Below are 22,608 nucleotides of genomic sequence, written 5' to 3'. Positions count from 1 at the left end.
TCTCTCTCTCTCTCTCTCTCTCCTCCCTAAATCCAGGCGTCCTTCCCTGCGGCCAACATTCCCTCATTTGAAGTCGAGTCTTTGACGCCTGAAAGAGAATTAATATTTCACTGTAATTGCCTCCCAGTTAGGTGTCTCTCTCTCCTCTCTCTCCTCCTCTCTCTCTCTTCTCTCTCTCTCTCAAAAGAAAGTTCTTGCGTATCTCATAAAATGTTTTAATTAGCGGCTGTTTCAGAAAAGTTAGCTTCTGCTGTGCCTCGCCTGCCCGTCATCTCCGGTGGTTGGTGAGGAGAGACAGGCGAGTGTGGTGTGGTGGCTTCCTTCTGTTTTAATGGGGGAATGTTCCCCGTCCCCGCTTACCTCCGTGACTTGTGTTCTCTGGGCCGAAAGAAATGTCGCTTTTTTACATCGTGGTTATCTCTGCCCTTGCTTGCAGCGTCTTCAGAATGTAGAGCTGTCTTTTCAGTTTTTGAAATGAGAACTATTTCGGCCACTTTGTCTGTCCTTCAACACTTTTTTTTTCTTTCCGCCCTGAGATCTTACAATCTACTAGGCCTAGAGGGCTGTAAATTGGTATGTTGATCATCCACCCTCCAATCATCAAGCAGACCAAATTGCAGCATTCTAGCTTTTATTGTATTTACGGTTAAAGTTAGCCGTAATTTTGCGTCCGGCAACGATATAGGTCAGGCCCCCACAGGGCCGTGGTTAAAGTTTAGTGGGCCTCGGCTCTTACAGCATTATAACGAGACCACGGAAAATAGGTCTATTTTCGGTGGACTTGATTATACGATGTATAGAAAATCGACTGCGCCGAAGAAACTCATATTACATTCTTGGATCTATATTATGAATATCTTTTCCTTTCTTATATAGTCTATAGTCTTCAGAATGTAAGAAGTAATTTATTGCCGCATTCATTACTGAGAAAATATTTCTTATCCATTATTTATCAAATTCTTGGATCTGAAATGAAGATATTGCTATATTGCAGATATCTTTGCCTGACCGGCATAGTCTTCAGAACATGACACTGGATTTTGTAATTGCTATTAATCAATAAGGAAAGATGCCTTGTCCCTACATATATTTTATTCTTTAGTCTAAAATAAATGCAATTATTTTTATCTTGGATGCTGCTATCTTTTGGTTTACAATATATAAAAAAAATTGGGATTCGGCGCCACCTTTATCTCTTGAGAAATAATATTTGTCCTACACGCATTTCCATATATAATTGTTTAAGTAGAAATCACTGCAGTTTCTTCGCATTAATATATTTATTCATCTAAATAATCTTCGTATTTAAATCAAAGAGATTTGATTACAAAACTGATCCCATTTAATTATAAAATCATACATCTTACGATGATCCTTTGTATCCCTGTAATATGTTATGACGGGCGTTATTTACAGATGTATATGTGACATTGTATCCATTACACCACACGACACAGATATCGATGCAAGGCAATGAAAATTCCATGGATCTTGCAAGCAACTAAGAGCAGCTCTTCGATCGAATAGAGATTATTTATCTAAAAGCAATCTTGAGACAATTCTAAGCAACTTACGAAGGTACAGGTATTTCATTTATTAAATAATGAATTAAAATCCATCATATATATGTGACGTGCTCTTTGGAGTTCAAGGAAAACTTATCAGATTATCGGATAAGACCGAGGCGTTGGAGGAATAGAAGCTTTATGAACATCCTGAGGTCAAGACCATCAAAGGTCAGGTGTCAGATCAAGGCAAGGTCACCTTGATTTCAAGAAAAGGCATCACTGGAATATGACTATAAGTATTTAACTCTCTTCTTACAGGTATCCTATTATTATTTTGTTGTGGGGGGGGGGGGGGGGGGGGGGTTGTCTATCACAGTCCTCCAATTCGGCTGGGTGGTATTTATAGTGCGGGGTTCCAGGTTGCATCCTGCCTCCTTATTACTATTATTATCATTATTATTTTTTTTTCTTTTTTTGCTCTATCACAGTCCTCCAATTCGACTGGGTGGTATTTATAGTGGGGGGTTCCGGGTTGCATCCTGCCTCCTTAGGAGTCCATCACTTTTCTTACTATGTGCGCCGTTTCTAGGATCACACTCTTCTGCATGAGTCCTGGAGCTACTTCAGCCTCTAGTTTTTCTAGATTCCTTTTCAGGGATCTTGGGATCGTGCCTAATGCTCCTATAATTATGGGTACAATTTCCACTGGCATATCCCATATCCTTCTTATTTCTATTTTCAGATCTTGATACTTATCCATTTTTTCCCTCTCTTTCTCTTCAACTCTGGTGTCCCATGGTATTGCGACATCAATGAGTGATACTTTCTTCTTGACTTTGTCAATCAACGTCACGTCTGGTCTATTTGCACGTATCACCCTATCCGTTCTGATACCATAGTCCCAGAGGATCTTTGCCTGATCGTTTTCTATCACTCCCTCAGGTTGGTGCTCGTACCACTTATTACAGCAAGGCGGCTGATGTTTCTTGCACAGGCTCCAGTGGAGGGCTTTTATTATTATTATTATTATTATTATTATTATTATTATTATTATTATTATTATTATTATTATTAACCAAAACAAAAATTTCTTTCAGTTTTCTTCTGAAGATGGAAAAAGAAAACCCACAAAATCACTTTGCAACTTGTTTACTTCTAAGTATTTACATTTAGTTTTACTCAACACTCGAGTACTTTCAGGCCCTGTCTGTGGCCCATTCTCAAGAGATGTTTGGGATGTCAGCCTGGGTCAAGGCCCAGCAGTCTTCTGGAACTTCTTCGTTGTTGTTGGTTTTGATTAAGCTGACCTTGTGTCAGCACGGGCTCTTGCTCAAGAGCAGCCCGTAGGAAAAACTTCTTCTCGTTGAGCTGTCATTTATGTGATGGCGTTCTGGTTTTCTTGAGAGTTGCCAATCCCCTCTTGTCGCTCTGATATCCTGAGCTGATGGTCAATGGGATCACCCCATTGTGTAAGGGTGTGGTCACCAAAATTCTGTTGGGCAGGAAACCTAACTCTCCAGATCAGCAGGGTCAATCTTAGCTACTTTTAATATCAAAGCTCGGCTTATGGATCCTTCTGAGGTAAAACAGAAGATCCCATAAGCCGAGCTTTGATATTAAAAGAAGCTAAGATTGACCCTGCTACCTGGAGATTAGGTTTTCTGCCCAACAGAATTTTGGTGACCACACCCTTATCACAAGGGTGAATCCCATTAACCATCAGCTCAGGATATCAGAGTGACAAGAGGGGATTGGCAACTCTCAGAAAACCAGAACAGCCATCACATAAATGACAGCTCAACGAGAAGAAGTTCCAGAAGATTGCTGGGCCTTGACCCAGGCTAAACATCCCAAACATCTCTTGAGAATGGGCCACAGATAGGGCCTGAAAGTACTCGAGTGTTGAGTAAAACTAAATGTAAATACTTAGAAGTAAACAAGTTACAAATTGATTTTGTGGGTTCTTTTTCAATTATTATTATTATTATTATTATTATTATTATTATTATTATTATTATTATTATTATTATTATTATTATTACTATTATTATTATTATTATTATTATTTTATTATTATTATATTATATTATTATTATTATTATCTTTCAAGAACACAAACCAAAACTATAATTAAAATAACTTTTAATGATGACATACAATCTATTCGTCAACACGACAAACCAAAACTTTAATATTGGATTACTTTTAATTATAATGTGACAATTATTCGAAATTTTCAAGTCACATCATAAGTGCCGAGATTTTTATGAGTCGGTCAGTGAGGAACAAATTCAGAGCACCGTCGCCTTGGGCCTTCAAAAAAGGTTTATTAAAAGACAGGAAACAAATATTTTAAAAGATGTCAGCTCAAGAATATATATGTGATGCAGACACCCACACCTTTAATAGCACATGGGTCAAACATAGCTGAAAGAGAGTGAGCAACGTTTGGCCTTCCAAAAACTTTAAAGACAAAAAAAAAAGCTGATTCTAGATGGAATGAGACCGAAAAAAATACAATCTGAGCGGACACCCACATCCTGAAAGAACATGAACAAAAACCAACCTACAAAAAGAAAGTAAAAGCGTTTAAATATTAAACGGAGCACAAACAAACATAACAACCATTCGTCCAGAAGGAACTCGGACCACCGTTTAAACCCTGAGAGGGGAATAAACGGATCAGGAAAGCTGCTGAGAAAAGACCCAGCGAGGAAGAGAGAGTGACTGACGTGTAGCACAACAAAAGAATCGATCGAAGAAAAGGGGGAGAACGAATTAGTTCCTTTTGTTCATTCCGTTAATGGTTTGGGATGCTATGCGATGCGATGCGTGTAGTACCACCCGCCATTTTACCGAATGGTGCAGACAGAGGCGGTAATGTGTGGGATGATTAGATAATGTTATGGAGTGAATGGATAATGTATGGAGTGATTAGATAATGTTATGGAGTGAATGGATAATGTGTGGAGTGATTAAATAATGTTATGGAGTGAATAGATAATGTATGGAGTGATTATAATAGTGTGGAGTGGAGGAAATAATAGGGTGTAATGTTTGAGTGATTAATAAATGTTTATAGGAGTGAATAGATAATGTTTTGGAGTGATTAGATAATGTTAATGGAGTGAATGGAGATGATGTATGGAGTGATACATAATGTTATGGATGAATAGATGATGTATGGAGTGATTAGATAATGTTATGGAGTGAATATGGAGTAATACAGTGGAGTGATTAGATAATGTTATGGAGTGAATGGATAATGTGTGGAGTGATTAAATAATGTTATGGAGTGAATGGATAATGTGTGGAGTGATTAGATAATGTTATGGAGTGAATAGATGATGTATGGAGTGATTAGATAATGTTATGGAGTGAATAGATAATGTTGGAGTGATTAGATAATGTTATGGAGTGAATAGATAATGTTATGGAGTGATTAGATAATGTTATGGAGAATAAGAAGGATATGGATGATTAGATAATGGATGGAGGTGAATGGATAATGTGTGGAGGATAATGTTTTATGGAGTGAATGGATAATGTGTGGAGTGATTAGATAATGTTATGGAGTGAATGGATAATGTGTGGAGTGATTATATAATGTTATGGAGTGAATAGATAATGTATGGAGTGATAGATAATGTTATGGAGTGATAAAGAAATGTAATGGATGTAATAAAAGTATATGGATGTGGAGAATGGATAATGTATGGAGAGAATGGATGGAAATGTATGAGTGATTAGATAATATTATGGAGAGAATGGATAATGTATGGAGAGAATGGATAATGTATGGAGAGAATGGATAATGTATGGAGTGATTAGATAATGTTATGGAGTGAATGGATAATGTATGGAGTGAGTAGATAACATATGTAGTAATTAGATAATGCTGTGAAGTGATGGAGAATGTATTAAATACAGGATAATTTGAGTGAATCAATAACGTACGGAGGTCATGGAATCTATGGAATGGATAGATGATGTAAACTTGAAGGGAATGTTTTTGTGTGGATTGAGGAAAACGGATGTTAAATTTACAGTTTAACACATATTTCTGTTAATGAAATTACCCATCCCGTGCTAATAAAAGTTAGTGTTAACATAATACCAACACAAAGATAAATAACATGAATGAATAAATAAGACCATTGAGTTTATCCAATGAAAGTTAAAGACCAAAAGTAACAAACATTACCCGACCGTTGAGGGAAACATTAGTGTCCGAAATATAACAATATAAGACCTTTATTATATATACATATACATATATAAAATATGTATATATACATATATATATAAAATATATATATATATATATATATATATACTATATAATATACTATATATAATATGTATATATACATATATACATGCTTATATATATATATATATATATATATATATATATATATATATATACATATATATATATATATATATATTATTGTAAGAGAGAGAGAGAGAGAGAGAGAGAGAGAGAGAGAGAGAGGAGAGAGAGACGAGGAGAGGAGAGGAGACAGTTATAAAAAATTCCCCTTGGACAATATCGCCAGTAAAAACACACTGAACTTACGTGTAATAGTATCGAGACAAAGCATACGCCCACAAGAGCAATGAGACACCGCGGGAGGGGGTGGGGGATATGGGAGGGAAGAGAAGGGGGGAGGAGGGCTATGGGTGGGCCAAGAAGAAACTCCTAAATATCAATAGCTTCCTGCGGGCGGAGACACGCTTTTAAGGCCGGCCAATACCTTTGTGGAACACCTTCCAAAATGCCTGTTCACTCAGGGTATGTTTGGCGAACCTCTCTGTCACTGGAATACTAATGAACGTTTTTTGGTTTATATTATAATAATTAATACGAGATGGGGGATGCCTGTAGCATTTATATGACGTTTATCTATCTATATATATATATATATATATATATATATATATATATTTATATGTGTGTGTGTGTATGTATGTTATCTTTCAGTATTATTGCAATTAGTTTTAGAATTATATAGGTCACATCTTTGCTTAAGTGCATATATATATATATAGTATATACGTATATATATATATTTGATATGATAGTATATATAATATATATATATCGATATAAATATAACAAAATATATAATATATATATATATATATATATATATATATATATATATATATATATATATATATATATATATATATACATGCATTAAGCTGCAAATTTTGTTAAAGATCCAATTCGCTCTACCTTGGAAATAACATGTATATATAGTATGTGTATGCCGAGAAGGGGAATTATGACTGTTAAGTAGTTAATCGTCTCACGTCCTTGAACTGCCAACCACGAGATCTCACGACGCCCAGTTACGCCTTAGCCTTAAAAACCCTCCAACTAGCAAAAGAGGTAAAGTAAAGTTGATGCCGACCCAGCTGTACAGATACCAGTCAAGCACAGGTCTCTACAAGGTCAATAGACCTTGGGTATTTGTACTTACCATCATATGTTGGTGCGTTTGAAACACGTGAGTATTTTTTACGCATTCATTTTTATCACATCACCGTGATTTATATACAAGCATTAAGCTACCTAGAGTAATACCTACAGTGAACCTGCGTGAGGTGCACTGACGGCATTACTCCCCTCGGCAACAGGGTCTTTGAAATTGATATAAGTGCTGTTAGAGAAAAGATATTATATATATATATATATATATATATATATATATATATATATCTTTTAAATCTCTTTTCTAGAAAACTACATATGCCTAATGAAACAAAATAAACTTCAGAAATGAACCACTTAATTATGTTACAAAAATTATAATCACCTCTAATCCCTTTTCCAATAAAGAATAGATCTTGATATTAAAGGAAAAGTCGCCAAAAATATATTGGACTTCCTTCTACAACGTTTCGCAGTGGATTTGAAATAAAATGGATTAATTTATTTGAACAGTGAATGATGAATTAATGATCAATTTATTGAATGAATTTGAGATAGAATGGGTACATGACACTTAAATAGTTGTATGGCTCTACGAACGTACACTGAATATATTCGGGATATCAAAATGATAACCATTATCGAAGGATGAAGATCAGCATGTTAGAGAAATATTGTAGAGTTAATAAATACTCTATGATGAAAAACTGAAATGGAAAAGCCTTGCTCACAAGAGTAGCATCTAAATAGACACGTTAATAAATACACTACTTAGACGAATCAAAAACATTATTCATACGAATGGCACTGAAGCAGACAAGCTAATAAGATAAACGGGACAAGAAGAATTTCTTCCTTGAACGAATTACAAAAACATCAGCGCCTCTGAGAGAGAGAGAGAGAGAGAGAGAGAGAGAGAGAGAGAATCATTTCCTGAACCTCAATAAGAGAGATGCAAATAAAGTGTCTCTCGGAAGCTCTTCTCTCTCTCTCTCTCTCTCTCTCTCTCTCTCTCTCTCTCTCTCTCTCCGTTCGTCCCTCTTCGTATGATATAAGAAGCCATCTGCTACAAGGAGACACCGCATCTGCCATTCTCAAGAGATATACACTCCGGGAGGCGAGAGAGAGAGAGAGAGAGAGCCCTCGGAGGGGTGTCCCCCCCCCACTACTCCCCCTCGAGGATCCCCACCGCCGCCGGCGTCAGGAGGCGATCTACTCCATCAGCTGTAACGGCGTCGACGTCATCTAAAACAAATAAAATTCCTATTGACGTTATCAAGATCGCCGGGGCATTGGTCCCAATTTTGTGGGCTGTCGCCTTACGTTAGAGAGGTTTCCGCTACAGCGCTCGGCCGCTCCCGACGGCTCCAATAACATCCGGAGGAATTTGCTCTTTCGATCTCCTTCCTCCTCCTCCTCCTCCTCCTCCTCTTCTTAGAGTCTATTCTCCCTGCATATGCATTTCCATCTTCTTCGAATATATTCCTCTGCATCTCTCTTCTCATTCTTCTTGCTAAGTTCACACAAGACCCTAGTTCCTCGTAGGGCGAGTGGTTTTCGCACTCGGCTACCAATCCGGTGGTCCGAAGTTCGATTCTCGGCTCGGCCAACGCGGAATCAGAGGAATTTATTTCTGGTGATAGAAATAAATTTCTCGATATAATGTAGTTCGGATCCCACAATAAGCTGTAGGTAGGTAGGTCCCGTTTCTAGGTGACCAATTGGTTCCTAGCCACGTAAAAATATCTAATCCTTCGGGCCAGCCCTAGGAGAGCTGTTAATCAGCTCAGTAGTCTGGTTAAACTAAGATATAGCTACTTAACTTTTAACACAAGAATCTATAGGACGTCCATCCGTTTTATCGTTGACCTTAGAATATTCCTTAAGAAACTTACATTCGCCTTCTGACTATCGTTACGTCACGGATACTCTCAGGGGCTAATATTATTAAGTGAGGTGCAGCTATAGTAGATTCACACAAACCTTGCATTTGATGTCTAGGCCAGTCCCTTACGACGCTCCTGGTTGGCTGTTGATAAGCCAATCACAAAGCTGGAAACTCTCAGTCTCTCGAGAATATCCCACAATAAGCAGGTAATTTATATTGACCCCCCTCCTCATGAGGGATACTTTTGAAAGACGTATCCCTCAGGAGGTGGAACACAGATCCTACCCATGTGAACTCTCTCGAGAGACTGAGGGTTTCCAGCCCTGTGATTGGCTTATCAACAGCCAATCAGGAGCGTCGTAAGGGACTGGCCTAGACATCAAATCCACGGTTGATGTGAATCTGCTATAGCTGTTCCGTGATTTTATAGTGACGGTTGCTTTTCTGTTTTACTTCGAACAGCGACAGAAGAAAAAATTATGTTTTGGTCACCCACATTCTGTAGCAGGTGATAGATGTAACCTCTCTCTCTCTCTCTCTCTCTCTCTCTCTCTCTCTCTCTCTCTCTCTCTCTCTTGGGTTTGTGCGTGCGCGCGCGAGCATATCTTTCATACAATTAAGGAAGCTCTGACAAATCTATATCATTCATGAAACAGCGGCTGTGTCATCTGGCAGCCACTGCATTGCACTCAGATAAGAAATCCGAGGGAAATTAAAGATAAACCATTTGGAAAACAGTCCATGAACTTAGCACCAAAACAATCGAGAATCATGTACTGTTGATATAAACAATGGCGTCCTCGAGATTATAACTACAAGCCTGGTATCCAGGCGAGAAAGCAGAGGGGAACCCTTTTTTTCCCGTGTGGGATTCGAACCCAAACACGCCAGAATGATACAGGCTACCACACAGTCGACTATACTACAAAGAAGGGTACCATGTTTACTGTTATCTCTTATGAAGAATGTTCATAAGGCAAATAATACAGATTAACTTTAGACAAAGTATTGGAAAAATCCTGGCACAAGAGTCACCCCATTGGAAAATACTGCTAAATATCATTTATGAGATTTGATATTAATCTTTAAACAATATAATTGTTTGCACTCTGTTTGGATAGTCTAACTCAGAGGAAACTTTATCTTTAGTGAAAATTAATTAATAAAATATTATTGCTAATATCTAGCAAGCTGCAAAGAACATATGTTGCCCACAAAGGTTTCAGAAACCAAAATTTATAGTTACAGGTTCAAATACTAATGTCCATTTTCTTGATACCTTTTGGAAGATAATCATTAGTAAAAAAAAAATGAACTTCACAAAAATTACTAAAATCACAATTATCAACTTATAAATTTGTTTAATAAGCAAATAACAATATAAAAAGAAAATGACTATTAGGAGCCATTAGCTAAGCAACAATAGTGATAAATGCCAACTGGACTTTGCAACTAGCAAAGATGATTAGAATTACATAAAATAAAGCAGTTTCCCTCATCAGCATGATAAATAATGTAATGTTCCCCATCCCACCACCAACAAAATGGAACCGAGATCATCTTCCATCATTCCATGCAAGGAAAATTCCGGCATTGCAACACAACAATTCAGACGACCATCAGGTTTCTGAGACCAAAACATTCATGACCCCAAATGCTAATTACTACTCATTACCAAACAGCGGGCAGTCTTGTCCATGTCTTCTTACTTCCTTGAACCTTTATTTTTGTCACTTAATCATTTTAACTCCATAACTTTGATGTTGCCAATGACATATAAGAATAAAATTATTGTTCATCCATTGTTATTTTTCTCATCTTGATCAAAAAAAAAGATAAAAATCGTCCGTTCTTCAGGTTAATCCAATTTTCTTTGGTCTCTCTTGCTCAAAGTCACCCCCTTCCTACTTCCGATAAAAGTGCCCGTAACTTAATTACACTTTTATTTGAGGTTCTTTACAAAAAAACATTCCGGAATTCTTATGCAGAATGAAATAAGAAATGAAAATAGCCTTTTATCTTAAATCGAGCAAAATTCGAAATTCATAATCAATTTCAGATTTTTTTTTTTTTTTTTTGCCTCCTAATAACAATAATCACAAAAGATTGTTGAAGCCATAGGAAGTTACTTGTAAGCAAACTATAATCGTAAAAGACTGTTGAAGCCATTGAATGTTACTTGTAAGCAAACTATAATCACAAAAGATTGCCGAAGCCGTTTGGAAGTGTCTTGTAAACAAACTATAATCACAAAAGATTGTCGAAGCCATTGGAAGTTACTTATAATCAAACTGTAATCACAAAAGATTGCTGAAGCCATTGGAAGTTACTTGTAAGAAAACTATAACCACAAAAGATTGCTGGAAGTTACTTTATAAGCAAAGCAGTATTCGATCATAGAGAATTTTCATCTTAAATACAATAGACCATAAAAGATTTTTAATTAAGGTTTCAGACTCACGCTACTTTAAACGGAGGCGTTACAGGAACTATGGCACGGCCCAAGGTATGAAAACATCTGTTATAAGGTACCCCCAGTGCCAACGTTAACTAATTGTGACCCCCGAATGACCCACTTCATTATTATAATTTTTTTTTTTTTTCTATCACAGCCCTCCAATTCGACTAGATGGTTTTTATAGTGTGGGGTTCCGGGTTGCATCCTGCCTCTTTAGGAGTCCATCACTTTTCTTAATATGTGCGCAGTTTCTAGGATCACACTCTTCTGCATGAGTCCTGGAGCTACTTCAGCCTGTAGTTTTTCCAGATTCCTTTTCAGGGATCTTGGGATCGTGCCTAGTGTTCCTATGATCATAAGTACAATTGCCACTGGCATATCCCATATCCTTCTTATTTCTATTTTCAGGTCTTTGTTACGGTGTCGAAATATCCTGACAAGGGTCGACACAATGTTACGGCCTCTGAGAGAGTGATCGTAAGAGAGACACACCTGTTAGTCACAGAGAGATATCCTCAGTAAGAGCCACTGGTCAGAATATCAGTGAGAGATCAGCAGCAGTGACCGTCAGAGAGAGACTAGAGACGAAGGAACCGACGAAGGACCAATCAGAAAAAAAAAAAAAGTTGTTCGAGAGTTGGTCGGATACTGGTCTAATCGTCTTCAGTAGTGGACGACCGAGTTGTCTCTACGTTGAGCAGACTCCGGAGAAGAAAAGGGGGAGTTCCTGCCTTGCAAGTAAACTAGTTTCTGCAATACAGAGTCAAGAGGACGTCTGCAATTGCAGCTCTCCTTTTGTGAAGCCACTGCTTCGAGTCACTGAACCGGCCCGCAAGTATTTGAATTACCTCGCTGTTCCCCCAGTTCATGCAGTGTAAGATTCTGTCTTTTTATGTAAATAGGAGATACCATTCTGCATTTACCTTTGTTTGTAAGCTTGTAAATAAACCTTTGTTGTGTTAGTGTTTCTTTCTACATTCGTATCCCCAGTTTCAATTGTTGGTGTTGAAATATACATATCTATATTTTTTTTTTTTTTTTTTTCATATCGAACCTGAAGCGGACCTCCCTCAGAGGCCGTAACACTGTGTCGACCCTTGGCCAGGAAATTTCGACACTGTAACATTGTGGCGACCTTGCCTAGGCTATCAACACTTTAACGGTTTGAAACAGGGAGGATATAGAAAGAATCAGAATGAGTGAGATGGTGAAAGAGTTTATTGAGTCAGGTAAGCTACTATGCCTAGAGGGGAATGATCTCCGTGAATATGTGGAAAGGAAAGAAAGAGAAAAGTATGAGAGAGATGAAAGAGCAGCTGAGAGAGAAATGAGGAAAATGCAGCGAGAGAGAGAAATGTTGGTAATGCAGCAGGAAGAGAGAGAGAAAGTGCGTATGCATGAGCAGGAAGAAAGAGAAAAAGAACGTATGCATGAGTTGGAAATTGCGCGGTTAAGACAAAGTACTCGTAACAGTAGGACAGGCGAGAACGAAAACGGAGCTGATATGTTAGGTATGAGTACTGTGCTGAAATTAGTACCAAAGTTTGATGAGGAAGATGTTACGACATATTTCATGTGTTTTGAGAAGTTAATGGAACGAGTAGGTTCTCCTAAAGAAATGTGGACTTTATATTTACAGTCAGTTTTGAGTGGTAGGGCACTTACTGTATATAGTTGCATGTCTGAGGAGGAGGAGATATAGAGAGAGATCGTAAAAGAGAGACACCTGTTAGTCACAGAGAGATATCCTAAGTAAGAGCCACTGGTCAGAATATCAGTGAGAGATCAGCAGCATTGATCGTCAGAGAGAGACTAGAGACGAAGGAACCGACGAAGGATCAATCAGAAGAAGAGTTGTTCGAGAGTTGGTTGGATACTGGTCTAATCGTCTTCAGGAGTGGACGACCGAGTTGTCTCTACGTTGAGCAGACTTCGGAGAAGAAAAGGGGGGAGTTCCTGCCTTACAAATAGACTATTTTCTGCAATACGGAGTCAAGAGGACGTCTGCAATTGCCGCTCTCCTTTTGTGAAGCCACTGCTTTGAGTCACTAAACCAGCCCACAAGTATTTGAATTACCTCACTGTTCCCCCAGTTCATGCAGTGTAAGATTCTATCTTTTTATGTAAATAGGAGATACCATTCTGCATTTACCTTTGTTAGTAAGCTTGTAAATAAACCTTTGTTGTGTTAGTGTTTCTTTCTATATTCGTATCCCCAGTTTCAACTGTTGGTGTTGAAATTCTTTTTTTTTTATTCATTCATATCGAACCTGTAGCGGACCTCTCTCAGAGGCCGTAACATTGTGTCGACCCTTGCCAGGATATTTCGACACAGTAACTGTTATGGTGTTGATATCCTGGCAATGTTACGGTGTCGAAATATCCTGGCAAGGGTCGACACAATGTTACGGCCTCTGAGAGAGGTCCGCTTCAGGTTCGATATGAAATAATAATAAAAAAAAAAAAAAAAAAATAAAAAAAAAAAAAAAAAAAAAATTTCAACGCCAACAGTTGAAACTGGGGATACGAATATAGAAAGAAACACTAACACAACAAAGGTTTATTTACAAGCTTACTAACATAGGTAAATGCAGAATGGTATCTCCTATTTACATAAAAAGATAGAATCTTACACTGCATGAACTGGGGGAACAGTGAGGTAATTCAAATACTTGTGGGCTGGTTTAGTGACTCGAAGCAGTGGCTTCACAAAAGGAGAGCGGCAATTGCAGACGTCCTCTTGACTCTGTATTGCAGAAAATAGTCTACTTGAAAGGCAGGAACTCCCCAAAATCTGTAGCAGGACCTTTCCTTCTCTGAAGTCTGCTCAACGTCGCGATAACACGGAATAATTCGTCCACTCCTGAAGACGACTAGACCAATATCCAACCAACTCTCGAACAACTCTTCTGATCCTTCGTTGATTCCTTTTTCTCGTATCTCACGGATGATCTCTGCTGCTGCTGATCTCTCACTGATAATCTGATCTGTGGCTCTTACTGAAGATATCTCTCTGTGACTAACTGGAGTCTCTCTTTTACGATCTCTTCCTCTCGATTTCTGCTTCGTCCGTCGTATTTATACGGGGCACTGGGGGCGGAGCCTACGACAAGCGTTACAGACTCACGAGATTTCCAGAATTTCCTAGATGAATCTAGAAGAGGTATTGCATCAGAAATCGCGGCATTTCTCCCGCCACTTAGGCGTGTGTTGCACTCCACAACACGCCCAACGATTCCAGAACAGCTGTGAGCGAGAACAGACGCCTCCAACACAGGCGCGAAAGCCTCCTTACTGCCGAACTTTCGAAAATGCGTTTTCCTTTCCTTTATCTTCGTTTGCTATGAAGCAATTACCATCACAGTCTTCATACTTATCCATATGTTACGAGATGAGAATCTCGTATTTCATTTGGTAAGCGTCAAGCCAAAGCGGTAGGCAAACTGATAACACACTCAACTCTCTCTCTCTCCAAGCGATCACCGGCACAGCCTCCCCTCTCTCTCTCTCTCTCTCTCTCTCGACTCGCAACCTCTCTCTCTCTCCACCTCTCTCTATTCTAACAGGTCATCAAATGAGAGTCAGAGATATGGAAAAATATAACTTTTATTTAACAATAGAAAGATAATAACTCAAGTCTCACAGACTAACTAACTTAGTTAAACCCCCAATATGTAAATGTCTTAATCAGTAATTAGTCACACCAATTATCTCTCTTCCATACGGGACTCTCGGCCCCCTAGGACTCTCGGTCCCCTTGCCAGAATCGTCTGTTACAAAGACACGAGAACATACTTGTAAGCACACACAAGTGTAAAGACAAAGTCAAAAGATTAAATGAACACCTTTACAAAAATGTCAAATAAACAACAAGCCATCCCTTTGGCTAAAGTAAGGTAACACTTACCCATCTCCAGCCCAGAATATCACACAAATAATTAAATAAACTTTTGCAGAGCTATCCCGGCATCTTGCCTTTCTCGCACAGACCTCTCTGAAAGTCTCCCCATAGATTTGGCTAAACCAAGTCATTATCAACGGACATAGTTAGTACATGTACATATGAACTCACACAAAACTGGTAACAACCAGTTTCTAAAGGCACTTGAACAAGACCCCATGAACTGATGAACGTTGACCCACTTAAACTATGCATCAGAAATGATTTATCAGCTTTCTCAGGTCATTGCTTCGGCTCTGTTCTGCGCAAAGTCACAGCACATCACATTGGCATATTAAATATATTATTAATTATAACCCCTTTCATCTCACACATATTATTATCAGCATTATTATTATTATTATTATTATTATTAAAATAAAAGATCACCCTCAGTATCTATAATTATTATAAATTCCCAATATGAATATTAACCACTCAGAAACATCGCTGAGCCAGAGAAGCGGATTTAAAAAAAAAAAATAGAAAAATACAATATATAAAATCAACTCGCTTAATTTTGCCATTCTCGTTAACAGTATTATTATTATTATTATTATTATTATTATTATTATTATTATTATTATTATAGCTAAAAAGAGGAAGTGTAAAGAATCCCCATACATGTGCGAGTACATTAAGGGTTTCTTAAGAATCAGAGAGAGAGAGAGAGAGAGAGAGAGAGAGAGAGAGAGAAAACATTCTGGAGAGAAGCATCCCGGGCAAACTGAAGACGCAAAGGGCAGACCTTGAGAATTTCCATAATACATAGGCCAAGATACGCTTAAGCGGATTGTGGATTGCTCTGGATAAGAGATCGATATCTATTGTAAGGAGAGAGAGAGAGAGAGAGAGAGAGAGAGAGAGAGAGAGAGAGAGAGATTCCTATATCTGAGGGAGATCCGGCGAAGGGGAAAGGATATGGGCATTCAGGAGGTAAGCTGCCGAGAGAGAGATTCTCTTTTATTCGAATTTCTCCCCAGGGAAGAATAGATCACAGTTCCGCGCGCTGACACAATGAACGGATCACGGTTCCGCGTACGCGAAATGAATAAGGTCGAGATTGCGGGAGGCCATTGGAAAGCGTCGCTGGAATTTATATCATAGTGGGCTATATAAGCCTTTGCTCGACTGCTTTTGTCAGTGTTGCCAAACCTACGCGTTGCGTACGCGGCGAACGCAGCCACATTGAGGAGAATGTTGGTGGAGTCTTCGAATAACCTTGAGGAGTTTCTCTCCGGTTTTTTAAGTCTACAGTTTCGTACAGAGTGGAAAACAGATGATATTGATATACAAATACTGAAAAGAGTAACCGATTTAGCCTATCAGCGTCACCAAAATAGATATTGCTGCGCATTTCTGCAAAATACGTGCCTTCATCAGTAATTGAACAAGGAGAAATAATAATAATTGTCCCTTGATAAAAGTAAATATTTGATCATAGTGTCAATTCTCGCTGCTCATTTCCTCGTGGTAAAAACGTAATGATTCAGACTTCATTTCCTCATGGCATTTTTTGAAGTATCATCGCTGGAACGGTGCCTTAAGAACTGCTTGCTTGCTTGCTATAGTAGATTCATATCAACCGTTCGGCTAATGTGTAGGCCAGTCCCTTACGACGATCCTGATTGGCTGTTGATGAGCCAATGACAGGGGTGGAAACTCTCAGTCTCTCTCAAGAGTTCACATGGGTAGGATCAATGTTCCACCTACCCTAAGGGATGCTTTTGAAAGACGTATCCTTCAAGAGAGGTGGAAGATAGATCCTACTCATGTGAACTCTCGAGAGAGACTGAGAATTTCCATCCCTGTGATTGGCTTATCAACAACCAATCAGGAGCGTCATAAGGGACTGGCCTAGACATCAAATGCACGGTTGATGTGAATCTACTATAGTAATCAAGCCAGATTGGACTTTTTGTTTGTTAGTATGGTTTTTTTACGTAGCATGGAACCAGTGGTTATTCAGCAACGGGACCAACGGTTTTACGTGACTTCCGAACCACGTCGAAAGTGAACTTCTATCACCAGAAATACACATCTCTCATTCTCAATGGAATGCCGAGAATCGAACTCGCGTCCACCGACGTGGCACGCCAACACCATACCGACCACGCCACCGAGGCGCTCTTGGACTTTATGTGTCATATCCCTAACAAAACTGATACCATTTCAAAACGTCTTCAGATAAAACTAAGCGGATACTGAAGGCATGCCTACTATTTACTGCATCCTGGCGAGAAAACTAGACGACTTTTAAAGAACGTAAGACTGAATTCTTTCTCTCCCATTTACAAAATAATGAAGAGAGAGAGAGAGAGAGAGAGAGAGAGAGAGAGAGAGAGAGAGAGAGAGAGACTATGACTGTTTATGATATATCTTATTAATGTTAAAATCTGGGTCTTTTTTTTGACTGGCCAAAAAAATCAGAATTTAAAAGGAAATCAAACTAAATTCATTTTAAATCCAAATAAAAAAAATGCATCATTGGTCCAGTGGCAATCAAAAACTTTGGTTCTTACGACACCCCTAATTGTTATATAAGAACTTTCCTGGGTTCGCTTGCGGGTGGGGGGGGGGGGGGGGGGGTGATAAGAGCACGAAGCGACCATATTTTAGCCCCACCTCCCTTCCCCCCGCCCACCGCCCCCCTCGACAAAAGCAAGTGCAATAATTGTAGCTGCCGTTAGTGACTACTCTATTCGGAACTTCGGTATATATATATATATTTTTTTTTCTTTAGTTCAGTAATCTGCAATGTTCATATTAATGGCTAAAATATTCAATTGACAACGCTTTAGCCATTTATATGGCTACATTTAGAAGTTACTGCCAGAATATTGAAGATAACGAAAAGAAAATACTTATCCTGAATACTAGTTTCATTCAAGTTCTGGAATCTGTAGTCTCATTACTATAGGCTAAAGGTCAATAGAGAAAATACATTTGGAGGTAACTATCAGGATATTCACGATAATGTACGAAAATATTGAACCTGAATCCTAATATTTCATAAATTCAAGAATATGCAGGCTCCTTATTTAGGGATAAAGGTTCAATAGAGAAAATACATTCGAATGTCACTGCCAGAATATTAACGATAATTTATGAAAATATCTAACCTGAATTAAATTTTTTTAATTCAGGAATCTGAAGTCTCCTTACTTTAGTAAGGGATAAAGGTTCAATTGAAAAAAATACATTCGAAGGTCACTGTCAGAATATGAACGATAATTTCAGAAAACATTTACCCTGATTTCAAAATCTGTAGTCTCCATATTAATGACTAAAACGAGCCACTGAGCAGCTGCATTTGAAAGCAACTATCAGAATAATGACGATAATGTATGACAACATTCAAGAGAACGGACATTCATTAATATGATGCAATACTAGAGTGAACAATATTCTATTCTCGGTGGCGAAGGTCATCATCAGTCATCATCATCATCTCCACCTACGCCAATCGACGACGCCCACAGAACTCGCGGGAATTCTGTCCTTGAACCTTAAAGATATCTTATCTGTTCGGACGTCATCTGACGCCTTTGGTATCGGTTGTAGTCTAGATAATATCCGTCGCTTTGTTAAGGAAGAACAAAGCCAATGAGAATTCCAATTTAAGCCGCCGTGCCGAAATCAATATTGAAGTAAATCACAATAAATAAATAAAAGTAAAAAGAAAAGATATAAGATCATCAAGAAAATGACTTATAGAAATTAATAACAAAAGTAGATATAACATAATAAAGGTAAAAATCAAAGAAATAAGATCATGAAGAAAATAACTTGTAGAAATTAATATCAAAATAGATATATAACATAATAGATAGAGGTAAAAATAAAAGAAAAAAGATCATGAAGAAAATAACAGAGAAATTAATAACAAAAATAGATATATATATATAAAATAATAAATAAAGGTAAAAATAAAAGAAATAAGATCATGAAGAAAATAACATAGAGAAATTAATAACAAAAATAGATATATAACATAATAAATAAAGGTAAAAATAAAAGAAAAAAGATCACGAAGAAAATAACACAGAAAATAATAACAAAACTAGATATATAAAAGTTTGCAAATATACAATACAATAAAAATAATAATACATAAAAATAAATAATAAATCAGCAATAGTAGCGATCACGATAGTAACCTCACTGTTGTAATTCTACACCGAAATTATCTGTCGACTGCTACGAGTGATCTGAATGTGGGAATAAGGAAAATCATATTTCTGTTTAGAGGAAGACTTCTTGATCCATTTCCTGGAAACTGAAACTGGAAATAAAGACAAATGAGGCACCAGGAGCGCAGTGCCTGGAAATGAATTCAGACTTTATTAAACGAAGACGTATTCATCATGTGGAAAGGACTATAGCTATCAAATGAAGACATATTCATTATGTTACAAGCCCCCATAGCATACTCCCACGCCCGTCAAGAAGATCCAAACGCCTACTTACACAACTCTTGCAAATGACTGTGAAAATCCTACCTACCACTCTACCAAAAATTAATTACTAGACCTAAGTGTTAAAAGTCCACGAACTCTTAGGATCTTTACAGATCTAACTTGTCTCCCAAGACCTGGTCCTTGGGCTGAACTTTTAGAAGCTCTGAAAGTTCCGGAACTGTGTCACAAACTTTGGTAATTATATACCAAAGAGCCTTCCTTATTCAAATGAATATTGAAGGGAATTAGTGCCTATATTTAGATTATAATTTATTATGATGGCTTACATACATAGATAAAGCTTATATGACACTACCCGTATTAGGTACACTAACGTAGATGTTCGTTGTACGAAGTAACTGCGTTTTTTTGTAACAAAATAACTATAGTAGATTCAAATCACCCGTGCATCTGATGTCCAGGCCAGTTCCTTACGACGCTCTTGATTGGCTGTTGATACGTCAATCACAGGGCTGGAAACTCTCAGTCTCTCTCGAGTGTTCACATAGGCAGGATGTACGTTCCACCTCTCCTGAGGGATACTTTTGACAGACGTATGCCTCAGGAGAGGTGGAACATACATCCTGCCTATGTGAACTCTCGAGAGAGAGACTAAGAGTTTTCAGCCCTGTCATTGGCTTATCAACAGCCAATCAGGAGCGTCGTAAGGGACAGGCCTAGACGTCAAATGCAAGGTTGATGTGAATACTATAGTGCGAATCTGGCTTTGCCGAACTGAGTGTGGTTCGTTCTAGATGTGGTCTAGATTTCAGAGGTCATAAAGATTGGGAATAAAGAAAGCCATGTTTCAGTCGCGAGTCTCTGTCAGAGGATCATATGTCAGACAGAACTTTGCAACTATTTTTAATCTTGTTTTCGTCTAAAGATTCAAGAGAGCAGATCATTTGCAGCTAATGCAAAACTCTTAATAAAAATAATATTCTCTCGGAGAGGGAACCGCGTTCCAAGCATATGCGTTTGGCTAAGAGCGACCAAGTGACGCTGTAGTTTTGGAGCTGACCTCATGAGCACATTCTATCTTAGCTTATTCGGGGAGTAAGCCTGCAAACTATACTTTGTTGTTATTCTTGTTGTTGTTCTTGTTCTTGTTCTTGTTCTTGTTGGGGGTTAGGAAAGGTCTATGGAAGAGCCTTAGAGCGTCAGTGTTTTACTAGAGCAATACAGCTGAATATTGCAAGGGCAGAATAATTTCATTCATCATTATTGCGTCTACAGGAAAATTCTTGATCTTATACTCTGTTTCTCTATCCTATAATCTTAATAATTATCTTAAATAAAAAGATATGACTTTAAGACATCACCACACTTTCAGTTGACGTCGAGGCGTCTCTGTTGGTTAGTTAGATTCCAGAGGGCCACACCAGGCCTACTATTCCCTTTCATACCTTCGAGCAAGGTTCCTCATGGGACGAGTCGGTTGCGTACTCGCCTACCAATCTGGTAGCCCGAGTTCGCTCCCAGCTACCGTCAATGCGGAATCAGAGAATTTATTTCTGGTGATTAGAGATTCGTTTCTCGATATAATGTGGTTCGGATTCCACAATAAGCTGTAGGGCCCGTTGCTAAGTAACCAACTGGCTCCTAGCCACGTGAATATAAATCTAATCCTTCGGGCCAGCCCTAGGAGAGCTGTTCTATGAGCTTAGTGGTCTGGTTAAACTATGATATACTTCACTTTGGGCAAGGCCCGTGCTGCAGGGGGCCACCTTTTCCTAAACCAAGGGTCAAATGAAGCAGTCAACTTACTGCCCCTTTGTAGCCCAGACCCAAAAGATAATTAGATTTGAAGATAAAAGACCCATAAAACACTATTTGAACGTTCATATTATATTGTTGTATTACAGTAAAAGACATTCATAATTAGATTTATTTGATTTGATGAAATTTATGCTGTTGAGCCAAACACTGGGGCGCTTTCGATCATTCAGTGCTTAAAAACGCTGAAAGAAGGTTGTTGGAGCGGTTGGACAGCGAGATTAAGATATTCGGAAAGTCAAGGATGAAGTACAAGTGGATGAAGTACAGGTGGAACTGGGAGAAAACGCCACAGATGGACTGAAAATTAATATAGTTAAGAGAAGTTGGACAGCAAGTTGAAATAGAGGTAGAGTAAAGGCTAAAAAGTAGGTACAGATATAGTAGATTCACATCAACCGTGCATCTGATGTCTACGCCAGTCCCATACGACGCTCCTGATTGTATCCCTTAGGAGAGGTGGAACATACACCCTGCTTATGTGAACTCTCGACTCTCGAGAGAGACTAAGATTTTCCAGCCCTGTGATTTCCTTATCAACAGCCAATTAGGAGCGTCGTGAGGGATTGGCCTAGACATCAGATGCACTGTTGATGTGAATCTACTATAGGCGCCTAGGGGACGCTGCAAAACCCCCTTTTAGTATGCCCACAGTGCACCACGTGAGCTGCACTACCGGCCGTAACCCCCCCACCGAAGGAAGATAACAAGAGCTCGCATCGATGTCTGAACTACGGAAGCACCACCATTCGTCCGATTTCAAATTCAGAGGCGCGTTTGAGCTCGCCGTTAAAACGCGTCATATTATACCGTCAATTCGCAAGGCCATTCTGTAAGTAATATGCTTTTAACATTGTCAAGAAGCAAAAAAAAATTCTGAATAAAACAGTGACAGAGTTTAGGGTTCGACTCCCTATAATGCCTCCAGACAGCGCCGACGACATAAAGGCGCGACAAGTAATCAATAAAACTTAATGGTTGAGAATTATGGTCTGCCTTTATGAAGTTTGCCGATTCATGAAAGGGGGAGAAAGGGGGGGTGGGGAGGAATGAGTGAATATGGCAGGATCTGGGATGGATGGGGGAGAGGCACAAACTCTCACACACATACACACGCACGCACAAACGTATACGC

Source organism: Macrobrachium nipponense, chromosome 14 (assembly GCF_015104395.2).
Source record: "Macrobrachium nipponense isolate FS-2020 chromosome 14, ASM1510439v2, whole genome shotgun sequence".
Lineage (NCBI taxonomy): Eukaryota > Metazoa > Arthropoda > Malacostraca > Decapoda > Palaemonidae > Macrobrachium > Macrobrachium nipponense.
Note: the sequence above shows the minus strand (reverse complement) of the source record.